Genomic DNA, 11,679 nt, shown 5'->3' with positions numbered 1-11,679 from the left:
CAAGTCGGCAGAAGATTGTGCGGTGAAAATGGCAGGGATAAAAAAGCGGCATCGCAGGGAGCAGGGCAGCGATTTTAAACAGCACACTACAGTGATTCAGAAATGCAACGAAGGGGCAGGAAATGGAAGACCGCAGCTTCCCTCATAAGTGGCTCAACCAGGCTTTCTTAACCCGACACAAGCAGGTTGGTATAAACAGGTAAATAAATTCCACAAGCAGCCAGTTCCTCAAACAGGCCTGTCTGAAGTGACAGAAAAAATCCATTAGCAGCTAGTTACCAAAGCAGAATACAAAGACAGTTTGAAAATGGCCTGTCCGTCAGAATCACCATCCCCTCCCCAACACGGGGATAGCGGAACTTCCTTTTCTTATTTTATCCTTTTCAAAAAGAGCCAGTGCAGTCTAATCAGAGGAGACCCAGGTTCAAATCCCTACTCTGCCATATGTGAACTTATCGTACTCCCTCAGCCTTATCTATTTTACAGGGTTGTTGTGATCATAAAATGGGATGTGATGGTGGGGGGGACGGACTGTATGGTGCTCTCAGGGCCATAGAGGGAGGACAGGACAGAATGGTGAGGCCTTGATATTTGTTGGGAGCATTTTTCCTAAGCCCTCTTCTCAACTGATTGCAATTTATGATTTGTGTGTCTGGGCATATTTAATGACTGTTCAATATTTGATGCTTTATTATCCTGAATGGTTAGACTTGTTTGTTACGGCTAATTGTAAGTGATTGCTCATCGCCAGAAGCCACTTTGAAGAGGACAGCATGTTTTAAAAAAAAAATTTGTTTGCCAGCATGATCACAATTCAGTGTGACCAAGAAAGGAAATTAAGGAGGGAGGAACAGGGCTATGAACTAAGGTTGCCAACAGCCTGGAAAGGGAGGGCATCTCTCAGTCTCTTTGAGAGAGGCCTAATGGGATGTTATTTACCACGTGCTATTATTGACGGGAGGCGGAAAGCTTCAGCTCCCCATTTATAAACATTATAAGCCTCTATTAAAGGAACAGGACCTTTTAAATCCGGACTGCTGCCGACTCTAAAATGAACCAAGAGAAACAACAAATTGTGTGGCCAAAATATGAATCTGTGTCTTGAGAAGCACGATGAAAAGAGGGTAAGTATAAAGTCTATATTACCAAATCTTGATTCTAAGCAAAAACCAATCCAGAGGAAATAATCCTTCCAAACAGAGCAGACAAGACTAACTTGGATAGAACAAGGCAGCTTCTGGTGTCCATTCCCAAATTGTGTCTGAGGAAAGGTGCATGCACAGGAAAGCTCATGCCTAGAATACACATTTGTTGGTCTTAAAGGTGCCGCTGGACTCTAATTTTGCCCTTCCCTTCACGGACACACACTGATACAGATCTCTCCTCCCTGGACATAATGGCAAATCTCATGTAACTCTCAGCTTGTCTATCCAAAGCTCTGTACAGGCCTTGTGCATTAGGCTCCCCTGCAAAGCTATCTGAATCCACACATTGATTTTCGTGGGGCCTCCTCTAGAGCAAAAGGAGTGTGGACGGCAGCCAGTCTACCCAATTCACATTCAGATAAGAAATTCGTTCTGTTTGGATTGTGCGCGTGTGTTTAACCTCTCCCGGTTCCTTCTGAAGGAGACTCCATTCCGCAGGCCTCATGGAAGGAAATGCAAACACAGCAGTGGCCCAACGATGGGGGAAGTCAACAGGAAGAGAGTGATATTGATCCATCTTCAATTAAGGCTGGGTCCAGGCACAGTGGAAGCAAGTCTCAAAATGGCAAGGAGGAGGGGCCGGGGGAGGGTAACGACTGTGCTGTCTGGGAGGCTAAATCAGGAAAGGGGTTAGGGCGGGGGAAGGGGGGTTGGCAAGGGGAGAGCGTTAAGTGTGTGTTTTGGAAGAGCTTTAAGTGGGGAAAGATCGCAGATCTACCCTCCCTCCACCCAGATCATCTTGTCTAAATTGGTTTTGCAAGTCAGAAAAGATCACCTGTTTGTAACTGGCCAGTGTAGATCCGAAAAGTTACAAAGCTGTGGGGAAGATGCAATTTGAATATATATATTAGATGGAATACTTAAAAAGCTAGTGCGGTGTCGTGGCTAGAATGCGGAACTAGGACCTGGGGGTGCCAGGTTCAAATCTCTTCCTGCCATAGAAACTCATGGGGTCACTTGGGGCCAGTTGGTCCATCTCGGCCTTGCAGGATTGTTGTTGTGAGAATAAAAGGGAGACTATCGGTATTGTAAGGCACTTTTTGTGCCCATTGGGAAGAAAACTGGAGTGTAAATATCTGTACAAATATGTTTGCCAGTGACTTTCAGAGGCTATATCTAAAAATGAAAGTTCCTTGTACAAAAGTAGAATATTTCTGATTTTCAGATGCTTGAGGGGGGGTACACAAGGAATCTGTACTCAACTTGCTTGGTTTTTCTTGCTAGACCAGGCTTTCTCAACCAGGGTTTCATGAAACCCTGGGGTTTCTTGATGGCCCTAGAAGGGTGGGCATGCACAAAGCTATGCCTTCCAACCATATTCTGCATGATTGTACTACTTCTGGGATTTCTCAAAGCCTGAAGAATGTTTCAGGGGTTTCTCAATGGTAAAGAAGTTGAGAAAGGCTTTGCTAGACAGACTGAGGTCTGGTCTGGTTGATGGACTGTGCAAGATCTGCAGCGTGCATGGCTGAGCAGAATATAGCATCCTGTAGGGGGCATCGGAAGAGATGTGTATTTAGCATACCGTATTTGCCGGCGTATAAGACGACTGGACGTATAAGATGACCCCCCAACATTTCCACTCAAAATATAGAGTTTGTTACATTAAATTACAGTACTATGGGCAGCTATGTCTATCCCAACTGAAGTACACCCGGCATATAGGACGACCCCCCCACTTGGAGGCATATTTTTCAGGGGGGAAAAGTAGTCTTATACGCCAGCAAATACTGTAGTTTAGGAACTTCCTGATGGTTTTCAAATTATCTCATCCAGTGTTCTGATTGGCTCAACAGCAGACTTCCTGCTTTTGAGCACGTTTCTTCCCTGCTTGCCTCCAGAACAGCAGTTGAGTGACAGAATGGCTGCAGGCAACCGTTTGAATGGTTAGTTAGGTCTCATCTCTCTTCTTTCTATACATAGTTGTTTCTCTTCCTAACAAATCTAATTTATTCTTAAACTGCCTGGTGCTCTGCTCCTTAGTATGCTTAAATTCTGCTAATACTGATGGCTTTGTGTGTATGTGGACTGCTCTTTTGTACGAAAGCTCTGCCCATGAGGCTAGGAGTTCGATTGACTCAGGTTTCCATCCTTCCGAGATCGGTAAAATGAGTACCAAGCTTGCTGGGGGGTAAACGGTAATGACTGGGGAAGGGAATGTCAAACCACCCCGTATTGAGTCTGCCATGAAAACGCTAGACGGCGTCACCCCAACGGTCAGACATGACTCCATGCTTGCACAGGAGATACCTTTACCTTTTATTACCTATTTTACAGGGAACATCAGAACAGTCTGGCTTGTTCAAGACACATATCTTTGATTCAGCATCCTCTTTTCAACAGTCACTAACCAGAGACCTCCAGGAAGACCTCAAGTTCTACATGCAGGCAATAGCTGTCTCTTTTTGCTTGTTCTTCTGCAGCACCAGGTGTTCTAGAATGCACTGCCCCTGAACATGGAGGCTCCATTTAGCTATCACATTTAGCTTGATAGAAGAAGAGTTGGTTCTTATATGCCGATTTTCTCTATCTCCCCACAACAGACACCCTCTGAGGTGGGCGAGGCTGAGAGAGCCTTGATCTTACTGCTTGGTCAGAACAGTTTTATCAGTGCTGTGGTGAGCCCAAGGTCACCCAGCTGGCTGTATGTGGGGGAGCAGGGAATCAAACCTGGCTTGCCAGATTAGAAGTCTGCACTCCTAACTAGTATACCAAGCTGGCTTTCTGCAAGCAGAGCACTTCCCAGCTCATGAGGACTGGAGGTACTTGAAGAAATCACTCTCCTTCAGCCAGTCCTCTGACGTAGGGCTGTGGTGAATCCAAAATGCTTCTCTGGGTTCCTTAAAATGCAAATAAATAAGCAAACAAATAAGCAAATAAATAAAAGAATGAGGGGCATTTCCCACGGCTTAAAAATAGCACAATGGTTGCCGATTGAAAACGCTACTAATTTGCCATAACGCACGACGTCGTCAACAATCTGCAACAATCCTGAAACCGATCAGCAATAAGCGCTTCGTTGTGGCGCTTTCAGGGGAATCCAGAAAACTGGATTCACCCTCCGGATAGCGATACACTCCTGCAACCAATCTGCAACACTAGCGCTAAAGACCTGTGCGTTACCATTGTAGCTGGTTCTTCAAAGTCCCTCCCCCTGGATCTCTCCTCCAAACTTCCGGCGAAGCGATCGCCATTTTTTTTTCTCGGAGCGAGCGGGGATAAACGCACCGGCGAGCCTCTTTCTGTTTAGAGGCTTCCCTGGCTTCAGTCCTTCACCTTTAGTCACTAAGCACAAACCACTTAAAAGCCCGTTTGCTGAAATAAAGTCCCTTTATTTTTTACACATAAATTCAGCCGAAAATCGAGCCCGTGAGAAGGGGGGGGGGATTTTTTTTTATCACTCGGGGCAGCGTGCAAACGATCATACAATCAAACGATAGCTCACAATAGGCAGCTGGATGGGTCTCTCCGTAGCAACGAATCTACACAGATTCGTTGCTATGGGTCTGTTTTTTTTTTTAAAAAACCTTCCTTAAAGGGAAAGCGGCTGTTTGGGAGCATGCTAACGGCTGCCCATTGGCTGCTTGACGGCCAGGGGCGGGACGAGCTTGGCAATAGCGCTTCCTTTCTAGCGATTTCTGCCGAGACCGGAAGCCTGTGGGAAACGCTAAAAAACGCAACTGATTCCACTACAAAGCCAGGTGTGCAAAACGACGAATTCCACTATTTTAAATGGCGATTTTTCATTCCGCAAACAATTTGCAACAAAGATCCCCGTGCGAAATGGCCCTGAGAGTATCTATCCTGTTGCTCCCCCCCCTCCCCACAAGTTTTAAAATGGTATTTAATGTGGTTTTTTAAACATGCTATACATCACCTTAAGTATCTTTGGCTAAAGAAAGAGACCTTAGGCACCAGGGGATGTTATTGGCCTTATGCCATGAAAAAGCTGCCCGTTTCCATGCATAAAACTTCTCTTAAAGGAACAGGGCATTTTTCTCCAGGCCCTTGACAACCCTAGTAACTCAGCAGAAATTATGATCCCACATGAACTGGGGGTCTGTTTGGAGAAGAATTCATCTCGTCTGCGACCTAGAGGGCGTCCTCAGCGTAGCTTTCTCTTCCGGGGACAGCTCTGGGCGGCAGCCAGGAGAGGGTATTGCAAGGAGCTTCTGCACCAAGGGAGAAGGCAGGAGGAAGCTTTCGCCAGTCCCCAGGCCTGGACCACGGAATGCCCAAGGAGTGATTCAGTCCAATGTTTCACATGTGCAATAGAAAAAAGTCACGTGACATGCCCACGTTGTTTGATATAGGATGCTTAAGGCTGATGCTGAATTGAGCAGGGGGTTGGACTAGATGGCCTGTATGCCCCCTTCCATCTCTAGGATTCTCTGTACTTAAGTGAGGAAGAACCACAACCACATTCTGCATGATTGCGCCACTTCTGGGGTTTCTTGAAGCGTGAAGAAAGTTTCCAGGGTTTCTCAATGGTAAAAAAGTTGAGAAAGGCTGTGCTAAAAGTTGAGAAAGGCTGTGATGCATGTAATGCAACCAGAAGTGACTGGCAGTCCTAGCTGTGTGAGCAGAATTGACCTCTGACTTCATCAGGCAAATAAAACACAGAAACCAGCATCGCCAAAACCCTGCGCTTTCCCCTCTCTGGCTCCTACCCAGTGGAATGAGCACCTTGAGGAAATGCGGAGGCAATCTCTCTAGAGCAGGGGTAGTCAAACTGCGGCCCTCCAGATGTCCATGGACTACAATTCCCAGGAGCCCCTGCCAGCATTCGCTGGCAGGGGGCTCCTGGGAATTGTAGTCCATGGACATCTGGAGGGCCGCAGTTTGACTACCCCTGCTCTAGAGGCATGGAGGAGTTGCTGAGTTCTGCTTTATCCGCAAGGGCTTTTAATACCTTGTAGTTGACAGGGCACATTTTTTAGAGGGGAATCTATGGGTGTTTATTATGTTTTTTTAGAAATGAATTTGTAAGCTGCCTCGAGCTATGAGAAAGGCACTGGGTGAATATATTTTAATAAAATGCAATCAAAAAGGAACCTCGAGAGCAGCGAAAGAGCACACGGGGACCCACTGACTCACCCCCCGCCCCCCACCCCGGCCATCAGGGAGCTTGCTCCTTGGTGCTGCCAATGGATCCAGGCAGGCATATTTCACTGCATGAGGCCTTGTATTAAAGATGAGACATGAATCAAAGTCTCCTTTAAACAAACATATTTACTTTATGGGCATGTTTTCTCAAAGCAGCTCCAGCGGGGACACTGATAGGACCCTCTATAATCCGAAGATCGGCTAAGTGACAGTTCTATTGTTCTGGCAAGGCCAGTCTCCCAGCAAGGAAGGGAACAGGACTCTCCCCGGATTCTACCCAGCCATGTCCAGACGTGATATTCCACGGGTGATGCCACTCCGGACAGCCAGATACTTCTCTGGGAATTGCTGATACAAGCGAGGAGGAAGAAGAAAGCTTGCTTTTTTATACCCTGCTTTTCACTACTCAAAGGAGTCCCAAAGCAGCTGACACTTTACTCTTCCTCTCCCCACAACAGACACCCTGTGAGGTAGGTCAGGCTGGGAGAGCTCTGACAACTGCTCTGTGAGCTCTAAGAGAACCCAGGTTCACCCAGCAGGCTGCATGTGGAGGAGGAGCGAAGAATCAAACCCAGGTCTCCAGATCAGAGTCTGCTGCTCTTTAATCATCACACGATGCTGGGTTTCTGTGCACCCACCAGGCCCCAGAGAGGATTGGATATGATGCTTTGTTGAATGATAGAATCGTCGAGGTGGAAGGGATCTCCAGGGTCATCTAGTCCAACCCAATGCACCAGGCACGAACTCACAACTACCTGACCACCCACAGTGACCCCAGTTTCATGCCCAAGTGATCCCCACCACCACCAAAAATCTCCAGAATCCAACCTGGCCTGGAGGAAATTCACCTACCATCCCACAGTGGTAATTAGCAATTCTATGAGTATGCAAGGAAGGGCCACGAGAGACAAGACTGGCACATCCCTTCCTGCCCACCCACTCACAATCTGCCTGAGTTAATAAAATCAGTATTTCTTTCAGGGGACTGTCTAGCCTCTTTAAAATTTCCAAAGAAGGAGAACACACCACCTCCCAAGGAAGCCTTTTCCACTGAGGAACTGTTCTGTCAGGAAGGGCGGAACAGAAATCCCTTGACCTTCAGAACAGAAATCCCTCAGTAAGCCAAATGGCCATGATCCCTTAAAGAAGAGCTGTTTTTAATACCCTGCTTTTCACTACCGAAAGGAGCCTTTTACAAACACCTTTCCCTTCCTCTCCCCACAACAGACACCCTTTGAGGGTGACAGAGCTCTGAGAGAGCAGCTCTATCAGGACTATGACTAGCCCAAGGTCATCCAACTGGCTGCATGTGGAAGAGGAGTGGAGAATCAAACCCAGCTCTCCAGATTAGACACCACCGCTCCAAACCGCTACACCCAGCTGGCTCTCTTAACCACTATACCAAGCAGCAGGGGAGACACTTGCTTATCTATTTGTTTTTGCTTTACTTATCTATTTAAGACCTGTTAAGTTGCCCTGGTGTGGAGAGCCCTGAGTAGCCCAAACTCAGGGTCGGGCCCACTCCTCATGGGTTTTCAAGGCAAGAGAGGAGCAGTGGTGGTTTGCCATTGCTTCCCCCTGTTTGGGAACCCTTGTCTTCATGGTTCCACCCAAGGCGTAACTCTGGCTGACCCTGCTTAGCTTCTGGGCTAGTCTGGGCTACTCCTATGGTGCCTGGTCTCTCTCTTTGCAGTGACGCCTCAGCAAGGCCCTTGTGTGGCTGGGCTAGGCAGCCAGCCCTGCTGGGGGTTTCATGTGAGGACCTTCATTCCCTGTAATCTCCAGAGGTTGGGACCTTCTGCATGCAAGGCATAAGTTCTCCCACCAATAGGGCCAATTCACACAGGATCAAGTCCTCACATTCTTGTGTTTAATGGACAGGTGTCGTCTTACTACTCAATGCTCAGAATGTAATTCCGAGAACTGTGCAGGTCTAAATCGAACCCACAGGACAGCACATGTGGAGAGAGAGCACTAAACCCCCAGATGTCATTCCCCAACCGGAAATGCCTCTGTTGCTTTTTGCCATAATCGGAGAAATAGTGTACCAACTTCAGTGTGCATTCAGCTTCCTCAGTGGGGAAATGAGGGACTTCCTGGTGCTGTTTCAGGTCTAGAACTCCTAGCGCACCTCTGATCTGACAGCTCCCTTTTGTACGTGAGGGAGCACGAGGAATTCCTAATGGCGTGAGCTGGATTTCCTCTGCAGAGCAGTAATCGAGAGACCGCATCTGCTTAGAGCAGGGGTCCCCTGCCTATGTGAGCCAGAGGGCACCGCAGCAGGCAGGGAACAAGATTATGCATAACTTTCGAAGTAGGTACAACTTTAGACTTCTACAGAGGAACGCAAACATCCGGGCAGACATTCTTAAGCAAGACACCTTTTGATCTGCACAGCCAATCCGAAGCCTAGTTTGCCAAGCCCCACCCACTCCCTAAGAGCACTTGGGCTTCATAATGCCCCCTGGCAAAGCAACATGCGGGGGACCCCTGGCTTCGAGTCACTTCCCTGAAATATTTATTACAAACACTTCTACGCCCCTTGTCACACCAATGACAGGAGCTCACCGTGGCTTACGGAAACCTGACCTGCGGGCCATAATAATAGTGCCATCAAATTGCAAAATGACTCCCGGTGGCCTCCAGAATCACGATGTCTCAAAGGCGAGAGGCATCAAAGAACGCAAGCAGCCTGGCCTTTAAAAGAACAAAACCCCAGCCTTCTGACTAGGCAGAAAAGCCTGAACTAAGCCAGGATTCTCCGGTAGCATCAATAGCCCAGAGCAGGCTGGGATCTCCTCTGTAGCTTAGGCCAAGTTCCTGTTCGTGGGAGTGACACCTTCAGTGTTTTGTGCAAGTGAAACAAAGAAGCTCCCTGTCTGTTGAAGGGAGGAGAAATTCTGCCGCCGTGAGCTGCAGGTGCCGTTTCCCAGATCCGAGGCAAAGCCCAGAGGTTTCCCCTCCCTTTGGATCACCCGCAACACATCTGCCTCTTTCTCTCTGTGTAAGCCCCCCCCCCCTTCCTGCCATCTACTTCTGGCTTTCACCTTTTGGGCGATTACTCACAACGGCACCCTCTGGGGGATGAAGCCGGGCTGATTCGCTTTCATAACAATAAATCAAAATTTAGTTAACTGTTAAAGTGGGAGACGGAATTGCGAAGAGAGTTATGCCTGGAATAAAGTGCCACCAATTTCAATGAGGGTTTCTGCTCCTACCCAGGACATACACACACAGAGATATTCGTGTGTGTGTGTGTGTGTGTGTATGTAGTTCTGCCCAGGTAACCAGCCACAAACTGCAAATTCACCTGGGATTTTGCAAATGCTTTTTGGGTCAAAACATCCTGGGTTATTTTATTCTGAAGTCAAGAGGCAAGCAATGTGCCACTACAGATTATTATATATATATAAATCAATATTATATGTGCATGTGTATAAACATATATGAGGAATATATATAGATATATATGGCACCCATAAAAATTAATTTCCTCGATGGGCAATGTATAATTCAGGAGATGCTCGTACACAAGAAAAAAGCCCCTCCACATTTTAATGTCATTTTTATAAACAGCCCCTCCTCTCCTTGATCAAAAATTTGCTTGTCGCACAGTGTCAGTTGTGGCTGTTTCGTCACAACCCTTCATGAAAATCCATTAATATAGATCAAAATTAATGCTATCTATCCATCTCTCCAGACAACGCAGATTCTATCTTTTTCAAACATACCTCTACAGTCTCTTTATCAGGGATAATTAGATAAAGAAGGGTGTCAATCAAAGCTCTATCTAGGGTCCAGAAAGCAATAGCCAGTGCTGGGTAGCAAATAAGAGTCTCAGACTTGGAGTGGGGAGAATTAGGTTCAAGTCCCTGTTTTTCCTTGAAGCTTGCTCTCTCTCCTTTCTCTCTCTGCTTAACCTACCCTGCAAGATTGTTGTGAGTGTCGGAGAAGGGAGAAATTCTTCCTGTGGCAAGAAGTTTACTTGATGATTCTGGGCCGGTCATGCAGCCTCACCCTAATCAGCCTTACAGGTGTTGGTCTGAAGCAGCAGAACAGAGTTTGCGTCCAGGGGCACCTTTAAGAGCACCACGTTTTTACCCAAGGTATCCGCATTCTGTGTACCCACAGGCTTCTTCAGGGAGCAGAGAATCGGGTAGGCTAGGCTGGAATCCTTTGAGACAGGGTGCTCTGGGTTCAAATCCTTTCCCCTGCAGCCCCACCTCTCTCTGGGAGACAGACACACAAGGAAATGGAAAACTTTACTAGGATCTTAACTGATGGGAAGGTTTCCCTGAAAAGACTTTCTTTGTAGTGTTGGTCAACTTAAGGGGAGAAGAAGATGGGGAGGGAAGATGGGGGGTGGGGGGAGGGAAGATGGGGGGAGGGAAGATGGGGGGTGGGGGGAAGAAAACTTTGGAGGGGGGGTTGTTGAAGGGTGCCCTAATTCTTGGGCGGGGCTCCCCAGGGAGGCGGATTCCTGTCCGCTGAGCGGTGCCCAGGCCGACCTGACCTCCGCGGTCCTGGTGCTCTCCGGGGAGGCCGGACGTGGCTTGGTGGAGCCGGGAGCTCGGCGTGGACGCAGGGAAGCGAGCCCTCGTGGCGGAAGCGGCCGAGCGCGGTTCCTTCGGCGGGCGAAGGGCAGGTGCCCGGCAGGGGACCCGCTTCTCTCCGGGCGGGGGGGCGGGGGGGCGCAGTTCCCGGCTCTCTCCAGCTGGAGCGGCGGGCTGCCCTAGCAGGTTGCTATGGCGGAGGCGAGGAGGAGGGAAAGACGCCGAGAGGAGGAGGAGGAGGAGGAGGAGGCTGCTGCGCCTCGCCTCGGCGCTGCCCTGCAGGCGGGGGGAGCATCACTTCGCCGGGAGCCTCGGAGAAGGAGGGGGGGAGAGGAGGAGGAGACGGGGCGGGAAGAGAAGGGAGGCGGCCGGCCGGAGCCCAGCCCCGCTCCGCTCCATGCGCGCCCGGCTCTTCCGCGCAGTTTCCCCCGCTCGCCTTCGCTTGGCCGGGAACGAGGCGGCGGCGGCATCGGAACGCGCCCACCGACGGAGCCGGCCGCTGTTGGCGCTGCTGCTGCTGCTGCTGCGGTTGCTGCTGCGGCCGCCCCGCGAAGACGCCAGGTGGACGCCGAGATGCGCGGCTGAGCGCTCGCCTTGCGCCACCGCCGCCCCGCCCAGGTGAGTAGCGCGGCCGGCTCCGGAGCGGGATCGGGATCGGGATGGGGATGGCGACTGGCTGCGCGGTTCCTCCGGCGCCCGCTTACTCGGGAGGAAGTCTCGGGGGACGGCGCCCGCGCCCAGGTGCACTTTCCAGCCACTCCCTCGCTCCCGACCGGGCAGGCGAAGCCTCGACTCGCGGGGGGCTCTGGGCTGCG

The 11,679-nt window shown here is 49.5% G+C and overlaps 1 protein-coding gene across 3 annotated transcripts in view; it reads left to right on the top strand.

Moving 5' to 3' along the window:
* Positions 1–11,200: 11,200 nt before the first annotated feature.
* The window catches only part of KCTD15 (potassium channel tetramerization domain containing 15), a 387,504-nt gene continuing 387,025 nt past the window's right edge, over positions 11,201–11,679 (top strand). Inside the window, exon 1 of one of the 3 annotated variants that reach the window (XM_077309655.1) lies at positions 11,201–11,482. The gene's annotated coding sequence lies outside the window, so the exon portion shown is untranslated. The other 2 variants (XM_077309658.1, XM_077309656.1) reach the window with 2 other exon arrangements.

Source organism: Paroedura picta, chromosome 14 (genome assembly GCF_049243985.1).
Source record: "Paroedura picta isolate Pp20150507F chromosome 14, Ppicta_v3.0, whole genome shotgun sequence".
NCBI classification, from domain to species: Eukaryota; Metazoa; Chordata; class Lepidosauria; order Squamata; family Gekkonidae; genus Paroedura; species Paroedura picta.
This window is presented reverse-complemented; position numbering and strand designations above follow the sequence as displayed.